The 19824-nt window shown below is 49.7% G+C and overlaps 1 long non-coding RNA gene across 1 annotated transcript in view; it reads right to left on the bottom strand.

The window, feature by feature from the left end:
- Positions 1–19824, bottom strand: part of LOC144137740 (uncharacterized) — a 93579-nt gene that overhangs the window by 56383 nt on the left and 17372 nt on the right. The window contains exon 2 of the long non-coding RNA XR_013315724.1: positions 14774–14827. This is a non-coding gene — a long non-coding RNA (uncharacterized LOC144137740). The remainder of the gene's footprint in view (positions 1–14773; positions 14828–19824) is intronic.

Below are 19824 nucleotides of genomic sequence, written 5' to 3'. Positions count from 1 at the left end.
CACTGGAGATAAATGGCGTGCAGATACCATATGTTTGCAATCAGAAATTTCTATGGATTACAATTGACCGTTCGCTGTCCTGGGCTCCCCATACCAGGCTCTCCATATCAATGTGATCTGGCCTCCCCATATCAGTGTGAAGTGAAGTGTTCACTCACCACTTTCGGGAATTTTTCGAGGCGCCTGGAGAGTGCGAAACTTTCCCGAAATTTGAGAAGAATGTTCGCAACTTTAGCGGTGAACTTCCCCAAGTTCCTAGTGCCTTAGCTGACACTTTGATCGCTCCAGTCTTTTACGAGGAGCTGTAGGATGCAGTCAGAAGCGTGGACCAATCCTCCGCTCCGAGGCCAGACGGTGTTCCCCTGAGCTTTTACAAAGCCTTTTTATTGCGTCAATGACCCGTTGTTAGAGATGGGGAACGCTTTTTCACTCATGAGGTGCGGCCACCTTCTGTGGGTAACATAGTCCTTATAACGGGAGGGGAGCCGTGAGACCCACGAGCACATATATATAGGCCCCTTACTTTGGTGAATACCGACTATAACATCGTAGCGACCATAATTTAAAGGCGCCTTTCGAAAGTGTTGCCGCACGTAATGAGCCCTGCCGAGACATTTCGCGTTCCAGGGTGGTCTATTTTTTCAGCCCTGTCTCTCACCAGGGACTTGTTCGCGTTTGCCACTCCAACAGGCATTCCAGGCTGCTTTGTATCGCTGGATCAAGCCAAAGCCTTTGACCGAGTGGAACATCGTTATTTGATGGCAGTTCTTCGCAGCTTCGGCTTTCCAATGGACCTCATTACAAGGTTAAATATTTTGTACCGTGGCCTCACTCCCCGACTCCTCGTAAACGGACAACTTAGCGCTCCTTTTCCAGTTGAGCAAGGGACCAGGCGGGGGTGCCCACTCTCCCCCCTCCTTTTTGTCCTGGCTATTGACCCTTTACTTAGACGCGTGTATACTCCCCTGACATACGCGGCTTTCACTTTCCTGGACAGGCCAGTGTAAAAGTGTCGGAGTACGCAGACGACGTGCCGCTGTTTTTGCGGAAAGACAGCAGCTTTACCGCGTTCTCACGCCTACATTCCATCTACAGCGAGCTGTCTGGCGCCCACATAAACAGGGGCAAGAGTCAGGCGCTGCGATTCGGGGCATTCACGTCAGACCTTCGGGGAGAAGGGAAGTGGATCGCCGCCGTCTAAGTTCTTGGTATAACGTACCACGCTTTGGGTGAGGTGTTGCGTGAGAAATGGGCGGGAATTGCGAAGAAGCCCAAAAAGCGCTTGCGGTCGCTGCGCAGTTTAAACTCTCCTTCACTGAGCGCAGCTTGTATATTAAAGCATGGGTTTCTTCCGCGCTGAATTACGTTGGGTGCATAGCTCGTCCTCCTCCCCCGAAATGTAGTACGGTAAGCTGGAGACCAAGTCCTTGTCTTTCTTTTGGAGAGGAGAGACCGAGAGGGTAGCTCGAGCACTCATACGGCTCCCAACGAGCACGGGGGAATACAACCTCCCATGCATCGACAATGTGCAGCGTCCTGGGGTTGCGTAGGTTTGCACATCTGACACGAAACCCATACTACTAGGAAGCAGCTCTCCAAGCTACTTCCTAGGCACATCGTGACGCGTGTTTTACAGTGAATCCTACATCGGCCCGTTGGCAGAGGAACCGCCGCCGTTCTACGCCTATGTTCCGAAAACCTTTCCGGAACTGTTAGCACAGATTCCAGATGTGGAAATTTCGGAAATTGCCCTAAGCAAGCTTTGCGAACAGCCGGCCACTGTAGAGCAGACATCGTGCTCTAAAAAGGCACGCTGGAGACAGCTGACTTCTTCGTTACTCCCAGAGGGCGTTAGCGATTTCGGGTGGGAGCGTGGCTGGGTGTTTTGCTCATTAGAGACCGCTTGAGAGCGTGGCGCGAAACAGCGTCAGTGCGGTGTCCGCAATGCGGACAAAATGAAACTTTTCTTCACGCAATCTGTCAGTGTTGTGTAGCAAAGACGTTTGGGACGTTGATGTTTAGGATGTTTGAAGTACGCCTAGAGGAGCGCACAAAATCGCGGGATGTCCTAGTGACGTTTTAAGTGCAGAACACTTTATGGGCTGGCCTGTCGTCCAAGCTCGCTAAGGGTCAATGCGACTACCAGAATCAGGCGGCGCAGTGAGATAACGGATCCAAGTACAGGCTTCTGTCCCGGCGTCAGGGGGCTACGATGAGGTTTCAAAAACCACGCGGTTTAAATAGTCATAACCGTTCAAACCTCGTGAACCGCTGGCGCTTGTCATACGTCTCCCCATTAGTTTGCGCAAAAAAAAACCGCCGGTACATCTGAGGCAATATCTGTGTATATAACCGGTAGACCCCACGTTCATTTTGTAAGGAACGCTAGTTGGGTTGGTTTTTGCGATAGTAAGGAAAAAAAGTGGCCGCGAAAAAAATAAATGGCGCGTTCAAAATGACGCAAAAAGGCTCCAGCCGCGCGAGAAAAAAATGGCGCGTTCGAAATGATGCAGAAAGGCTCCAGCCTCGCAATAAATAAATCACGCGTTAGAAATAACGCAAAACAGCTCTAGCATACGAAATTAAAGCAAACGCAAAAAGAGCGGAACGCCCGCTGGCGCAGTTTCAGGCAGGGGGCGCGCGAGCACTGCGAAGGCGGGAAATTTGAAATGCATTGGGTGGCAGCAGTGAGCGGATGTCGGAGCTGCAGCCAATTATGGCAAATCACTGCTCTGCACTTCCAAGTTCCGACAGCTTTCACATTGAGTGGAACGGCTTTAATTTTTTGCCATGTGTGGGGGCCCCAGTTGTAAGGAGGCGTCGGGGTGTCGCTGCATTCCGGTCCCGGCCTCAAAAAGCTATGTTCCCAATGCTGCTGCTCATGCGCACGCGTCTGTTCGAACACCTGAAAGCGGAGCTCGCCACGCTGGGGGAAGAGGCGATCCTCCTGCGTTGGTCGTGAATCAATGTAAACAGCAAACGTTTGGAATTTTGAATTGTAGAATATTAGCCTTGTAACCATACTAAAAACATGACACAGTTATCTGCAATGTTCACTATCCCATGTGTGTAAACCTGTGTAAAGCTGTAACCATTGTAAACCTGTAACGATCTCAGATTCTAACAAACAGCGCTACTAACATTAGCGGTGTTTTAACGCTGTTCGCGCTTGTCGACAACCTACCTTTCCACCCTGCCTATGTTGTACTGAGCGTGGTACAAGTAGTTACAACTTGTATCTAGGGCAGAGGCAGCCATTTCAAATTGTTTTTTTTTTGTGTTTTTCTTTTGTAATATGTTTTTGTTACCTGACACATAGTTCAATTGAATAATGTTATGTGTCTGCTTCGATTGAATAAACCTCTTTAAAGCGGGTATCTTTTCGAAGCCTCCATTTGGTTACGTGACACCTTGTGACCCTGTTTGGGTTCGTGACACCGCATGATTTGGGTGGCCAGACAGCGTCACAGTGAACGAGCTACGATGACAAGCCGGGCCCCTAAAATGCTGTGCACTTAAAACACACAGAGGTGCTGTAGGGGCGTTACCAGCGTGCAGAATCTTTCGTTTGCCAATTTTGTCATTTTGCCTGCTTATTTTTATGCTTTTCTTTTTTCAGGGGCTCGGGCTGGAGGCGTCTTCTGTCGTCGTTGTCGTCTGCACGCCGCATACGCAGTGGTAGTAGTCGACCGACCAAATGCGCACCCCCCCTCCCGCCCCCCCTTCCGCCACCCCCCTCTCCCTCCGTGCCACCGGTTCCGCGACGGCGCAAGATACGTCAATTGCACTAGCCTTAACACAACGGCCAGCCTCCGCAACCGTAATCTCTGATTCGAAGACGGCCGTTCAAAATTTCTCCCGCGGAAGAATAAACCCGTAGGCCCTCCAATTACCCTCCAAAAATTAACCTACCACACCGATAGAACTGATCTGGACACCAGCCTACAAGGCGGCCTACGCTACTGCTCGAGAACTCACTATCCGAGCGGGCCCCCGCCTTGACCCCTGACACGGTGACTGATCGACTCGAGATAGCCTCCTCAGCTATCACGATTTGGCCATACACTACCGTCTCGCCCGCCGCACGTTTCCCCCCCGCTCATATCAGTCTTAATAACTTTCAAGAACGCAAGTGGCGGCTCTTGCAGACCGACACTCTTCGTGTCGTGCAGTACTGCACCATATCCACCCCACACTATTTCCCTCCCCCGACTGCCCTTCGTACGGTTGTCTAGCGACCGTGTCCGACTCCATGTTGGCACGTCCTAATGATCCCTTCCCCTCCATCACGTGTGTCGAGCAGTGGGAAGGGGCGCTTTGTAGCTCGTATCCGGGGTTAATATCCCCACCGCTGTCACAGTCAGGCTCATGCCACCGGCCACCCCGTCCTCTTAATTGCATTTCTCTCTCTCTCTCTCTTTCTCTCTCTCTCTCTCTCTCTCTCTCTCTCTCTCTCTCTCTCTCTCTCTCTCTCTCTCTCTCTTTCTCTCTGTCGTCTCATATAGTCACGGTACTGAAACTCCGGGGCACTTATTTCCAACGTTTCGCGCAGAACGTAACGCGTTCTAAAAGAACACACAGGGACGCACCAGGACGCCCGGAACGTTTCATCTCCCTGGGCAAAAACGCGTAATCAAAGAACACGCCGGTATACTCGTTTTCCAACTCCTCGCGGCAGAATGCTTCGTTCTTCAAAGACACCAGATTTTTACAGCAAAGCTGTATACTTCTAGCCCCGAACGGTTTCATCTCCGCGGGCAAAGAGCCAACAATACACTGACACACTGCAGTCTTCGCCCCTCCTCACGTTTCACGTTATTGGAGATGACAAGGTATTTTCACATACTCTTCAGGTTCACGCTGCTGTCCTACCGTGACTTTTGTGGCTACATCGAGAATCGGGATTACGTGAAAGCGCTGTCGCTGGTGTTTGCGAATAGCACGCGTGGCGCGAAAACCTGGCGGGAACGCTTTTCTCGCCGGGGTGGTGTCTTTGTACTTGCCCTTTAAACGCACTGTTTTTTATTTTCCGACCAATGTTATATACTTTATTTTACACCCGTCCTTTCTTTCCCTTTCAAGTCCCTTACTCACATTTCCATGTGTAGCGCAGTCAGCCGGACAGTTCTTCTTCTCATTTTTTCCTTGGTTAACCTCACACCTTTCTTCTACTGTTTCTCCCGTTCTTTCAACTCGTACATTAGGTCATCTTAGCCTCGATGTTATCATCACAAACTTCCCTAAAGGTCTGGTGTGATTACTGGTGGTGAAATAAAATCTGTTTCATGATAGTTGCTCGTAGATATGAGCCCCAGCTCTATCTGTGTTTGTTTTCTTGTTCTAGCAGCCAAAGAATAATGTACTATTCATGCTGTATGTATAAAAAGTAATTTAGTGATGTTTGTGTACAGGATTTGATTGCGTTCAGATTGGGTTCAGATTGCGTTCAGACTGCGTTCAGATTGTTAGGGCCAGTCAAGGTGCTTATGCGCAACTTTTTCTCTTTCTTTCCCCATAACCTTGTACGTTTTATGGAAAATAAACTATTACTATTACTACTATTCAATAACTTTTCACGCCTCTAACAAGACCAGCGGAAGTGTAAGAGGGTAAGGCTGTCAATGACAAAGTGGTCTTTTTTTCGGTGCCGGAATTGCAACACGGATTATGTTCTGTGGTGTGAAGTCCATAATACACAGGAAATGATGGAAGTATGATGCCTGCATTATTTTTGATGAAAATAATAATTCTTCTGACCTTAAAGGGGCACTGACACAAAAATTTAGCATCTTGTTTTTTTCGTTGCGATAAGTAGCTAGTGACCTACTTATAACCCGTAGAAACCTCATTTGCTTCAGCGTGCGACGGTTGTTTAATTAGAGGGATTTTAAATGCGGCCAGTCGCAGTTTCGGTTTCAGCGAGTGCCGCCAAACGATGGATTTTGTGGATTTTGTGTGAACAAAGCTGACCACGTGACCGTCGCAGGGATATCACAGAGCAGAGCCGCCGTAGCACTGTCGAATCCGCATCGACGGCAGTTTCTGCGAATGCCCCCACGTACTGATCTCGTGAGGCGTTTAATTAAAAAGCGACCGTGGATGTGACGCAGGCGCTGCGAGTGCAAATGCTACCGCGGCTAAAGAACGACGCGCGACGCTCGAGGCGGTGGGTGGCAAGACGCGCGCTGGGAGCAGCCGGCCGGTCTGCCTACAGGTCCGCCTACAGATGTGTTCGGCTCAGCACTGCGGCGGATATTCGAGTGCCGCTCTCGTAAGCGGAGCAGATGACAATTTTTAATGCAACCCGCCATCGCATCATTAACTCCTTTCTCATTTAAGCCACTATGGTCGGGACTTGGGGACAATTTCGTGCAGCGGTAACAAGCTATCACTCGAGCTACCTGCGCCGGCCTGGGCCACTTCGCGGCCGTGGCCGCCGCCTGCACAGTGACCGTGCGGCTAGCTCAGTGGGCTTTTCGTGCCTCCGGCGCGTTTTCGCATCCAATGGTAATAAACAGTAATAGAAACAGAGTGCCTGGAATCGCTGTAGAACTTTGGTCGCGGCCAGCTGCCCGATTAGCTGACGAAATCACGGCGCCTCCGCCGCCAACGATCGGGTCGTTCGTTCTCGAGAGCAGAAGCTCCGCCCTCCGGCCCTCCGATTGGAGCGGCGAGCCGGGCGAGCCCGCGTAAAACGCCGGTAGTGCGGAAGCGGCAAACACAAACTCGTGACGTGTTTGGATGTTGTTTATTTACAATTGCGCGTGGTCCTCTGCTGGCTGCTCGGTTGCGTTTCGCACACTTCAAAATTGATTTTAAATATGTTCTAGGCTGTATTCGCCGCTGATATTTTGCAGATGATGTATATGTGTTCCCACCAATCTATCTCCGACGTTATCTCGCCTTCAAAATTTTGTGTCAGTGCCCCTTTAACCTGAATGAGTATTAGCCGAAACTTTAATAATCAGCTACATCATTACTGGTACCCGGCTCTGGTAATGCAACTTCGTCATCATCCTTGTTGCTGTGAGCACGTTGGAATGCAAGCGTGGAAATTGGACAAGGTATGCCATCACATCCCTGCCGGCAGCACTTAAACGTTGGCATAAATAAGAAGGCTGCGCTACGCATATAGATCTGCGAGGCGGATGGTTTATTATTCATTCCCTTACACGGCCGTTGAGAATCAAGTTGAAACGGAGAAGACGGCGGACGCCGGTGTTTTTTCTTCTGCGGAATGCAAAAGCAGTGGCCCAAACCGCGCCATGTCCGTGGCGCTTCAACCGTGCCCGTGGCTGTTTTCAGTGTTGCCAAGCGAGGAAATTGACAGCTAACCTTTAAGTGAATACCATCTATATGCAATAGATATTAAGCCTCTAAATACTCTTCACTACTGAATGATGATAGTCGTATGCTCAGCAATTTGGTTCTCCTGCTGTAGTTATATGTTTGGCAGCGGTTTCAAATCAACGACTATAACTTAACTAATAAAGTGAAATTACTAATTTATAGGTCCAATCACATTCCTTTACTTGTGAAGGGAGACATATATCCTTGGTCGGCTTATCCTTGCACAAAATATATGACGGGGCTGTCGTGACCCGAGAACGCGCGTATGTACGTTAGCTCACGACGCTTCCGAGGTGGTTTCTCTCGACAGACTGCGATTTCCATCCAAACCCGCAGGCATTTGAGGAAAAAAGCACCTTCAGGAGGGGTGACCCTGATGACCGGGTGCGAACGGGGGTGGCTGTTTCCCTTCATTAGCGAAGGCACGCAGTGAAGGACAGAATAATTTTTCTTAACCCCCCACCAGACGGGTGCACAGACATAAGCACATAAGGCTCGCAGGAATGAAGTTTACTCTTCCCCTCCTGCTCTGTGCAGGTATATACGTGGGCAATATAGGAGTAGACGCACAAGTAGACGACAAAAATGTAACTTGGGTGATCCATCGAGCTTCGGGAATGTGTCATGCAAAGCATCAACTATATCTTCAAAATTTTCCTATTGTGTGTTTCAGTGATCGTAGGAGCATGCATCAATCGAAATCTCGTACCCACCCGTACGGGAGATTACCTACGTGCGGGATTAACTTTCTGCTTTGCCTTGTCCCCCTCTACAAAACTACCTTACTTTTTAAATAAAATAACCATCATTAGTTTTAGTTGGCGCTTGTTTTATCTCTCACTCAAACGAAGCAGCTTTCAGGGAAAGTATAACAGCACACGTAAACAAGAACCTAGTTATACGCTATACATCATGAAATGTTTCGAACATTGGTTTATTTTAAGTGCGAATGCACTTCTTAAGCGAGCCTGAAGCGTCCGCCGCCGTCCGCATAGCAACAGCTGCGGGTGCGCGCGCTCCTCGTCTTCCTTGGCAACGGGGGGAGATGGGCGCGCGCTGCCTGGCCGCTGACATGGCACATACCCACGTGGGGTATTGGCCAGGAATCTCCTCGTCTTCCTTGGCAACGGGGGGCGATGGGCGCGCGCTGCCTGGCCGCTGACATGGCACATACCCACGTTGGGCATTGGCCAGGAATCGGGCGTGAGAAGGGCTAATGCACACGCTTAAAGGAGTACTGACACGAAATTTCAAAGCTGAGATCCGCTCTAGCAATCAAGTACAACGACAACACAAATAGGTGTCTGTGAATAAATGCATCTTTCTTTCTTTGTAGTTGTGTGTGTGTGTGTGATCTCTCTTTCGCGAACATTACCGAACCGCGCAAATTCAACTCGTGCATTCGCACTTTCACATTCCTCCCCTCGGGGAAATGCGGGGAATTTTTTTATTTTGATAATTATATACACTCAAGGGCAGCCAATCTTCCCAGCAATGTCTCATGTAACATGATATGACCGGCTACCGGCGAGTTAAAATCGGCAGCAGCCACTCCTGGGCACGTAGTGAATGGTATCCTTGAAGATAGGCTTCGGTGGCGGCTTTATTGGTATCGTCGGCAGTGTGCGGGCCGCAGCACGGACGCACGTGGGAAGATAAGCTAGTTTTCGCAAGCAACGAAGTTACACAGTAAACACGAAGACGTAGTCGAGTCACAGAGTTTTTTACAACATACACTAGAGAGGAATCTGGCGCTAGCGTCTATGCGACTCACATCAAGGCCGTCTGTTTCGTCATGGACAGCCATTACATCATTCGCTCGCGTTAGTTTCATCATTGGCTTGAATTTATACGTTTTAGTGACCGCAAATTAAGTGGAAAATAAAACAGGCTTTTTTAAAATTAAGGAAAAGGGAAGTAAAGCGTATTTTTGCCGTAATGGTTGGGCCTGTTATTCTGCAGGCCATGGTGGTAGTTACGAACGATGTTAATATTTGGGGGACAAGCTCATTCGAGACTTTTACTTTGTTAATTTTACCATTATTTCAAGTTGTTTTAAGAGTTTGGAAAGTTTTCTAAGCGTGCCTATGAAAACGTCGCCTTCGTGGTGAACCGTTACACCGACCGTCAGCCGTAGTTTAACAAGAAAAAAGAAAACGTGGCGTTGGAAAGTCGTGGACGATGACAAGATAGGACGGATACAGCCGCCCGTATATGTGGTACCTTGTCTTTGTGGAAGTATGTTTTGTTTCTTTCTTTACGTCAGATTTTTCGCGGTGGCATATTACCCGGTCAGTCATATGTCCTTCGACTGCGGCATGACAAACGTCAGCTACGATCACGTACTGCCTGCTACTTCACCGAATCCGGCTACCAGAACATGGAGGATTTCGGCTTCCTAGTAGCTCGTAGGCGTGTTAACTGACAGTGAAGAAAGCAAATCCAAAAAACCACTTAAGAATCCAATTGTCATGCCAAGCCCAAGCCAAAAGTGGGGGTCTTACCATAAACCCCGACGACCACAAGGATTACTAGGCGCAGTTTCCTGTCTAGTATACTTACTAAGAAACTCTATGGGTGGAGTGAAGCTTTGTAAACTACTTCCGCATGACTGATGCTCCTCACGAAATACTGGAACTGAATTTTGCGCCTCAGCACTCATTTATTTTGGATCTATATTTTATTTATTTTTGTTCATCAAACATAAATGCGCTGAGAAAACTATAAAAAGCATACAATACGTAGTTAATATACTCAGTAATTGTCATAAATGTTGCCTACTTTTAGCTTAGGACCCTAAATTTGTACCTGATTTTCGAAAAATTGTTACCCGTATCTTCAACTACTGGTCTGGCAATTACAGAGTGCCATAATGGCGGCACCCATGTTTCGACAACTTTGTGGGCCAGGTTCACCCAAGAAGCTTTACCCGCGCGATTTTCATGTCGGGGTCAGAAAACTCCCACGCACCCTCCATGAGGAGGCAAAGCAATCTAGTAAGGCATATGCTGACAAAATAAGTAACAGAGGAAAGCCAAGAAACCACCCAATACTGCGCAACGGCACCTTCTACAAAATGCGGCGCAAACCTGTAACGCATGTGCTGACACCTGGCGTAGGAGAAAAGAAATCAAGGGAACCATCTATATTTCATAGGCGTCCCACGCTGCGTTTGATTATGGAATCGGCTGCCTCATTATACAAACGCACCGCATAAAAAAGCTAAAATCGCGAAAGAAAACGCGAGTGGGATCGGCAGCGGCGAGCAGCGAGCCCGAGAGGGTGCCCGCTAGAAGCGGAGTCGACAGAAAGACGGGGGCTGAGAAGCGGAGAAGGCGGTGATGCGACGCAGGTTCCCCTACAATAAATTGTGTTAGCATACGAGTTAAAGTTTTAATAGGACTTTCTGGACATACATTTATTATTAAGTTGTGCGGTGGGGTTGATGTGATTGTGATTGGTAATGTTCCAGATGTTGCGAAGTGTGATCACGGAATAGGCGTGTAGGCTAGTAGATTTCCTGGAAAAGCTGACGTACCAACTTTGAAAGCGCGGAGGCCATGCAAGGATTCCTTACTGCGTGACGCAGTGCCGCAGCTTCCTATGTCGCGGATCGCGACGTAAGAAAGGAGCCCGACAGCCGGTCGCCCGTTCGATGGGCTCGTCACACAGAACTGCCCGAGCGGGAGGCGCGAGCTGGGCCCGTGCCCCCATTCCCGTGTAGCGGCCTCTTTATTGCTATCATCCTCATTCCTCAACACCCTCCCCCGCCGCCGATTCTGATGACATTGGCGGGTTAGCCTCAAGAATATAAAGGCGCTGAACTGGACGTCTGATTTCTTGTCCGGATGAGACGCGCAGACGACGCGACCGTACGACCCCATCGCGGCCTGGAAAAGTTTCCAACACTCTGCCTAGTTGCCACAGCACTGGGGATGAGGTGTCGTTCTGGATGACCACAACGTCGCCAATCTGCACCTCGGGTCCGGATGGCGCTGCAGCTTCGTGTGCAGAACGCAAGAGAAGCAGGTATTCTCGGCGCCAACGGCGCCACAGGTGCGACATGATTGCCCGTCGATGTCGTGCTCGACGTTGTTGATCTCCGCTGGCGGAAGTCAGCTCGTGCAGTCCCAGCTTTGTGGCACAGAGGTTGTGCGCCTGCCAATTAGGAAGTGAGCCGGCGTCAGAGGAGAGTGCTCTTCAGCATCTCCTGCTAACGGCGTCAACGGGCGGCTGTTGACGGCCACCTCTACTTCGCAGAGGACCATCTCGATCTCTTCCGGGGACAGTCGACTATGACCAAGAGCCCTTCGAAGCGTTTCTTTTGTGATGCTCATGAGCCGCTCCCACCTCCTGGTCATGACTGGCAGCGCGCTGGCTCCAGGTGTTTCGTTCACCGTCCTTGTCGCCTTCCGGTCCGCCGTTGCCGCCAGGATCGTAGGGGAACTCGTACGGCAGTAGAAACGCCAAGGTGACCACGCAGTAGCCCGGAACCGCGAACTCGCTCACCAACCGTAGACAACAAGAGCGATGTCCGGTGCCTCCTGCCTGGTCTCCTCTTGGCCCGTCGTAGCCACCAGGGTCATAAGGGAATTCGCCCTGCTCGGGCTGTTGCCTCAGACTGACGAGCTCAGTCTCGTGCCCGTGGCAGGCACTTGCGTAGCCTTTGTCGGGTGGCACGGCTGGTAGCTGCTTACGGTTGACCAGTCGTCGTGTGCACAGATCGTGATTGCGAACTGCTCCCCCATGCCTCAGGAACGATGATCGTGGCAGCGGATGGTGCGGCTTCCAGGAGCTTCCCATGGGGCCGCCAAGCGCGGCAGTAGAAGCGGCCCGGTTGCCGGTCACGAGCTCTCCGCAACCAGGGTCACGTGATGGTTCGCGCGGCCCAAATCGGAAGGCAGGTGCGCCGGTCAGAGTCGGGGATACCAGGAAGCGCTGACGCCAGTGGAGATGCCAACGGAGAAGCCAGCGCCGGGAGCAACACGGCCATCGTCGTACAAGTGGGAACGAGAGCCGCTTGTGGCACCTAACGACCACGTGCTCTCTCAGCAAGGAACCCCCTCGAGCGGCAGCGATGTCCGAAGCGTCGGAGAAAATCACGCTGGACGGGTCCGAATCACCGCTCATCGTGGTCATGGGGTCCTTGGAGAGGTCAGTTCCGTGGCCATCCTGGACCACGGCGCAGTCACCGCTGGGCGGGCGGCTGGGTACACCCAGTTTTGCCTCAGTGAAGCCGGTCGTGCTCTCCGCTGGTCTCTCTGGCGGGCCAGACTCATCGGCAGCTGTGAGGACGTTCCGACGGTCAGGAACGCACGGCTCACACGCCACGGGAACGTTCGCCATCTTGTGAGACTCCGCGGTCATCCCGCTGTCACCGGAGGGCGCCGCGGTGTTGCCGTGCCGGATCACGGCGGAGTAATCGCTGGGCGCTCCGGTGCTCCGGGCAGCAAGTGGCGAAGGAACAGCAGAGGGTCTGGCGAAGCACACCAGTGTACGGATCGTGACGACCTTTTCGTCGTACTCGTAGCTATTGAATAAATCGGCCTCAAGGTCGTCCAAATCAATGGTCTCCTCATATATGCGCTTATCTAGGGACTTCAACTCCTCGTAGCTGCTGTTGACAGCGTGCAGGTGCGAACGGATCTGGCAGGTCGACGAGAGGGGATCCTGCAGTAGCAATTGAATGGTAGCTACGCCCTTTGTGACGGCTTCCCTCACAGTGTCACGGTGGCGGCGAAGCTCCTCCATGGCAGACGGCGCGAACGCAGCCGATCGGGTGTCCTAGGCACGAGCACGAGCGGCAGACAGGTTTCGATGACGAGGCTCGCCGAATTGGGCAGCTGCCAGGAGACCCCAGCCTAGCGTCCTCGAAGACTGCGCCGCATCAGGTCAGGTCTGCTCGTTGGTTGTCTCCCGGGTTTGACGGCACCAGAATGTCGCGGATCGCGACGTAAGAAAGGAGCCCGACAGCCGGTCGCCCGTTCGATGGGCTCGTCACACAGAACTGCCCGAGCGGGAGGCGCGAGCTGGGCCCGTGCCCCCATTCCCGTGCAGCGGCCTCTTTATTGCTATCATCCTCATTCCTCAACATCCTACTCAGCACGGGTTCGTGCTTACACTCCCGGGTGCTGCACAGTTGCGCAGGTCATTCAACTTAGCAGGGAGGAATGACTAAGCAATTTTTGTCTTCTTTTTTTCTTCCTTTCTTCTCTTCTTTTGCAAAGCCAATCAAAAAAGCATTTTGCGGAAACGTAATCAGCTACAAAGCTATTTCTGTCATTATCATGCTCAAATAACTCTGAAGGCCTCCGTACATGTGTGGTACATATTTGGAAGTGGAAGGACCCAACCATTTACTAATTCCAAATGCAGTCAGCCAGATGTTATTGAACTGTGATGGTGTTTGGAGCGGGCGCTGGTTTCGGTTTTGAATCTAACCCAGACCGAAATGTTAATTGATCAAGGCGTTATTGCTAAAGTTGTTCGCTTACATTTTCACGACCATGCTTTTTACCGACCCCAGCCCGCACTGTGCTATGTGCCACAGCGGTACCAATGAAAAGCTCCGGAAAGAACAGTAGAGCACACTGTAAATAAGAATTTTTTTGATACGTGATGACACTGTAATACTGGTGGGATTTAGAAAAAATTCCCCGCATTTCCCCGAGGGGAAGAATGTGAAAGTGCGAATGCACGAGTTGAATTTGCGCGGTTCGGTAATGTTCGCGAAAGAGAGATGACACACACACACACAACTACAAAGAAAGAAAGATGCATTTATTCACAGACACCCATTTGTGTTGTCGTTGTACTTGATTGCTAGAGCGGATCTCAGCTTTGAAATGTCGTGTCAGTACTCCTTTAAGCGGGTGCATTAGCCCTTCTCACGCCCGATTCCTGGCCAATGCCCCACGTGGGTATGTGCCATGTCAGCGGCCAGGCAGCGCGCGCCCATATCCCCCCGTTGCCAAGGAAGACGAGGAGATTCCTGGCCAATCCCCCACGTGGGTATGTGCCATGTCAGGGGCCAGGCAGCGCGCGCCCATCTCCCCCCGTTGCCAAGGAAGACGAGAAGCGCGCGCACCCGCAGCTGTTGCTATGCGGACGGCGGCGGACGCTTCAGGCTCGCTTAAGAAGTGCATTCGCACTTAAAAAAAATTTCCGAGAGTCCATTGCTTGAGCAGCATTTCGTGGTCCGTGTCTCCCATAGCTTTGGCAAATGGCGCTTCAGGACCTATTAAAAAAGCGGACTGCACTATACTATAGCTTGATAGCCGAGTAAAGAATTTATTTGTATCCGCATGGAACATCGCACTCGTAGTGAAAACGACGATCAGTAAAACACTCATATAATATTACGACCAGTTTTCAGATCGTGCTGTAAACACCCTTGACAATGACATGAAACCCAAAAAACTACCTCAAGGGAGGGGCTCTGTCTCGGTCTCTTGAATTCCAGGACAAACGGACACATCTGAAACAACAAAAATGAACAGGAGTAAATTTGCGATTGACAGAGTATACAGAACACACTGCTTTGTTTGCGGAATTCGCCCAGAATTTGAACATTGCCAAGAACGCTAGCGCGTAAATGAAGCACACAGTTACCGAATTCCTTGCACTCTTTGTCAAAATATAGGATAGCCCTTATATTGAAGAAAATTATGACTACGGGTGCAGCCCGGGCATGTACAGGGCCGTCCAATTTAAGTGCGAACACAGCGCAGCGTAGCCTCGCTCCGCGGAGCGCCAGCGCACAAGCCGCGGCTGCGAATCGAAGCTAAGCGGCGCAGGCGCATAGGGGCTTGTAGGCGGGACTTTGTGTCGTCTGCTAGCGCGGGAGTGCGCCGCACTTGCTTTGCTGTGAAGCACGCCTAACTCTTGGCATGCTTGTAGTGTCTTAGCGCGCCGCGATCGCGTTGCGGGAAAGCGCACTTCTCTCACTGCACCGCGTTGTGTAGTTTCTGCGTACAATTAAACGCTTTCTCTTTTCAGGTCCACGGTCCCAGTTGCTGAACGGCTCTAGGGCTCTAAGTGCTGAACGGCTCTACGTTTCGGACGCGAAGTGCGTGTTTAGCCAGTGTCCTGTGGTCGTCTCCTTGTTTTGTTGTGGTTATGGAGAAAAGAAGAGCTTCATACGTTGTGGTGTGGCGCGCCGCTTTTCTGTTTGTTCTCCATGCCCATTAATTCCAATAAATGCTGTGCAATCGTGACATCTAAGAAAGCGCCATGGTGTTGGGGCAGATGAATGAAAAAGACACCACCTGTTTCTTGCCGTGGTTCGACTATGGCCAGCGGTCCTACATAGAGATATGGTTTGTTTTTTTCGTTTCGCGTTCTGTCGTAGCATGCTCGCCGCACGATTTAGTCACGCAAAGTTAAGAGAGACAATACATGCTGTGGAACAAGGTAGCGTTGCTTGCGAACTAAATATTTTAAAACTTTTTATGCAGCAGTGGTGCACCACTTGACGAATGACTAAATTCGTCAAGTGAAGCCGTCCGCATAACATTTTTAGAGACAGTCGTGTTTCAAAAACACTGTCACAAAAGAAAGAGACATCTACGAAGAAGATGTCTCGAAGAAGAAGAAGACATCTACGTCCGCCCCGTTATGTAGGAATTAATATTTTATATATGGAAGCCCGAACTGCTCAATTAGTCTCCCGCATGCATGCCCTCACCGCATATGCATTTTTACGAGTTATGGAATCACATATGGAATCATTTGGCAGCAGCGGCCACCGCAGTACACTGCCCTAATCGTCACGCTTTTGAAACACAGATCCTGCTCTACGGTGGTGCTGGGCCTTTGGCGTTCTCCGCCGGACCAGCTTTGCCTCGTCGCCCCTCGGAACCAATCGCAGCCGCTCGCTTGGCCTGTTTGCTGTGAAGTGCTTCGCCACGTGTGGAGCACCATATTGGCCTGCTGACGTTGCCAGCGAGGTGACGCCTGCGCAGAGGAATCTGCGCATCGATGACCGGCGGGACCCCCACCGTAAAAGCATCTGCGGTGATCTTCCGGGCTTCATTTGGCAGCAGCGGCCACCGCAGTACACTGCCCTAATCGTCACGCTTTTGAAACACAGATCCTGCTCTACGGTGGTGCTGGGCCTTTGGCGTTCTCCGCCGGACCAGCTTTGCCTCGTCGCCCCTCGGAACCAATCGCAGCCGCTCGCTTGGCCTGTTTGCTGTGAAGTGCTTCGCCACGTGTGGAGCACCATATTGGCCTGCTGACGTTGCCAGCGAGGTGACGCCTGCGCAGAGGAATCTGCGCATCGATGACCGGCGGGACCCCCACCGTAAAAGCATCTGCGGTGATCTTCCGGGCTTCATTTGGCAGCAGCGGCCACCGCAGTACACTGCCCTAATCGTCACGCTTTTGAAACACAGGTTTGTGTCGTGTTTTTTCCGCCTGGCGTATTGCTTTTTGTTCCGCTGCTGCCAAACTGTGGTTGTATTATGTCGCAATACGAGATGCCCCATGAAATTGCTAAATTCTTGAAGGACTTGAGGCAGGAAATGAGAGACATGCGGACAGAGATGGAGAAAGAATTGAGGAGGGAATTCAAAGAACTAAAGAATTCTATTGACTTCTTCAGCACTCAGTTTGACGCAATGGCTAAGCGCTCCGCGAAAATCGAGAAAGAGAACGCAGCGCTGAAAAAAGAGAACTTGCATCTAGCAGCAGAATGCAAAAGGCTGAATGAAGTTGTGATATCCTCCGAGCAACGTACGACCAGCCTTGAGCAGTACTCGCGAAGTAGGAACATTGAGATCAAAGGACTCCCGGCCGTTGACAAGGAAAATCTTCCAGCTATGCTAAGGATGCTCGGCGATGCTATCGATGAACGGATCTCTGAAACTGACGTCGATGTGTGCCATCGTGTACCAAGGAAAGATCAGGGTTGCCCGAATGTGGTTGTGCAGTTTCATTCACGTGCAAAGCGAGACGCTGTAATTGAGAAGGCACGCACGAAACGGGTCTGCGCGTCCAGTTTTGGTTTCTCTGAACCCTTACCGGTGTTCGTCAATGAGCATTTGTGTCCTACTCTTAAAAAACTGCTCGGGCAAGCTGTCGCGCGAAAGAAGGAACGAAACTGGAAGTACGCCTGGACAAAGGACGGCAAAATCTTTGCCCGCAAGACAGACACATCTCGGACACTGCGCATAACCTGCCAGCAGGACCTAGAGAAAATTCAATAGCCTGATGTGTAAGCAGGCGCGCATCGAATCATTTCGTAAGCCGAGATGGCTTACTCTCAGCTGAGTACTAGTGACGTTACCAATGTATATTTAGCTAAAAAACATCGCCTATCTTTTTTTCACGTAAATACTCAGTCAGCTTGCAATAAAGCTGATAGCCTGCATGCTCTACTTCTGAGCTTTAACTTCGTATTCGATGTCGTCATGCTGACCGAAACGTGGTATCAGCAAACGCAGAATATATTTAAAATGACCGGATACAATACTTACTACCTAAACCGCACGACTAAAAGAGGGGGAGGCGTATTACTTATGGCAAAAAATAATTTTAGCTGCCAAGTCATCGACGATTTCAGTGTGATTACTGATGACTTTGAGATTCTGACAATGCTAAGCGGAAAACTTGTTTTTTCAGTTTTATACCGGCCACCAGGAGGGAACATGTGTGCCTTCCTATCATTTATCGATGCGTTTTTAGGGTGGATAAACGAAAACCGTCTAAAACTTGTTTTGGGTGGTGATATAAATATCAATATGTTAGCTCCGACATCAGCACAGCGTGAATTTGCAACAATATTGACATCGAATGCATTTGTAAACACTGTCACTGTGCGTACTCGTATTCAACCCGATTCTGCATCACTAATTGATGTTTTCGTTACAAACGTTGAAGACCCCAATATTGAGTCTGGTACCATTGGTATAAATATCAGTGACCATTTACCTATCTTTCTGATGACAGACACTACTGAAACGAAACACCCTCGACGAAGCCCCGGCCCAACATTCCAAGATATCAATGCAGTTACTTTAGACCTTTTTCGTAACGAACTAGCTACGATAAGCTGGCAGGACGTATATGCGGCAAACGATCCGGATATTGCCTACGAAGCCTTTCTGACACAATTTATATTGGTCTATAAAAAACACTTCCCACGCAAGCGTTTGCGATCCAGAAAATCAAGAAAGCCATGGATTACGCCCGAATCCTTGCAGCTTATAAGAGAGAAAGATTCTCTTTATAGGCGTTTCCTAAAAACTAGAAACCCCGCTGATCTTGTGGCATTTAAGGCTTTTCGAAATAAGGTCACAAACTGTCTTAGACAGGCTAAACGAAACTACCTTTTCAACATCTTTAACGAGGAGGCAATGAAACGAACGGATGTTTTATGGCAAAAACTAAACTCCCTACTTGGCAGGGAAAAAGAATTCACGCGAAGCACAGAACTAATGCTAAATGGTAAACCAACCTGTGGAACGCAGCTAGCGGATGAGTTTAATAATTACTTTGTCAACATTGTAAACAGTACTCATAACCCTCATATCGTCGAATATATGGCAGCTAGAAATTGCAAAAGTGCATTCTTAACACCTACAAGTAGCGCTGAAATCTGTTCCGTATTTTGTACGTTGCGCAATAGCAGGTCATGTGATTACGATGACATGCAAATACGACCCGTGAAGTACACGCTTGACATAATCAGCCCTGCCCTTGCACATGTGTACAATCTTGCTCTTTCAAACGGCGTTTTTCCAGACCGTATGAAAATGGCTAAAGTTAGCGTGATATTTAAAGGCGGCGATAAAAACGAGTTATCTAATTACAGGCCCATATCCGTCCTACCCGTGTTTTCTAAAGGCCTTGAAAAAATAATCACAGGAAGAATGACCACATTCTGCGAAAAACATAGTATAATTACCGATTCCCAATTTGGTTTTAAGAAAGGGTCTTCGACGGAATCAGCGCTACTGGCACAAAAAGAGTTAATTTTAACGTCGTTTGAAAATAAGCTGCTAACGCTAGCGGTGTTTGTAGACTTCTCAAAAGCTTTCGACCGGATTAACCATGTAACTCTGCTCACAAAACTTGAATATTATGGTTTCAGGGGTGTATTCTTAGATCTGCTACGAAGCTATCTGCAGTTTCGGAGCCAGATTGTTGTTGTTGATAATAAAATATCTGCTAGTAAACCTCTAAATTCAGGAGTACCCCAAGGAAGCATCCTTGGGCCATTACTGTTCATACTCTACATAAATGACATTGTGAATATTTCCACCTCTGCAAAATTCGTTATTTACGCGGATGACACTACATTATTCTTTACGGCAAAGGAACCTGCACGATTGTTGCGTGATTCCAACGATGTGCTGGCAACGCTAAACGCCTGGAGCACAATCAATGCGTTACAAATTAACACCACAAAAACTAAAGCCGTGCTATTTAGGCCAAAAAATTCGCAAGCCTATATTGATGGTTGCCTGCACA

Source organism: Haemaphysalis longicornis, unplaced genomic scaffold, assembly GCF_048455015.1.
Source record: "Haemaphysalis longicornis isolate Haplotype H1 unplaced genomic scaffold, Haemaphysalis longicornis Haplotype H1 scaffold_49, whole genome shotgun sequence".
NCBI classification, from domain to species: Eukaryota; Metazoa; Arthropoda; class Arachnida; order Ixodida; family Ixodidae; genus Haemaphysalis; species Haemaphysalis longicornis.
Note: the sequence above shows the minus strand (reverse complement) of the source record. Positions and strands in the feature narration are given on the sequence as shown.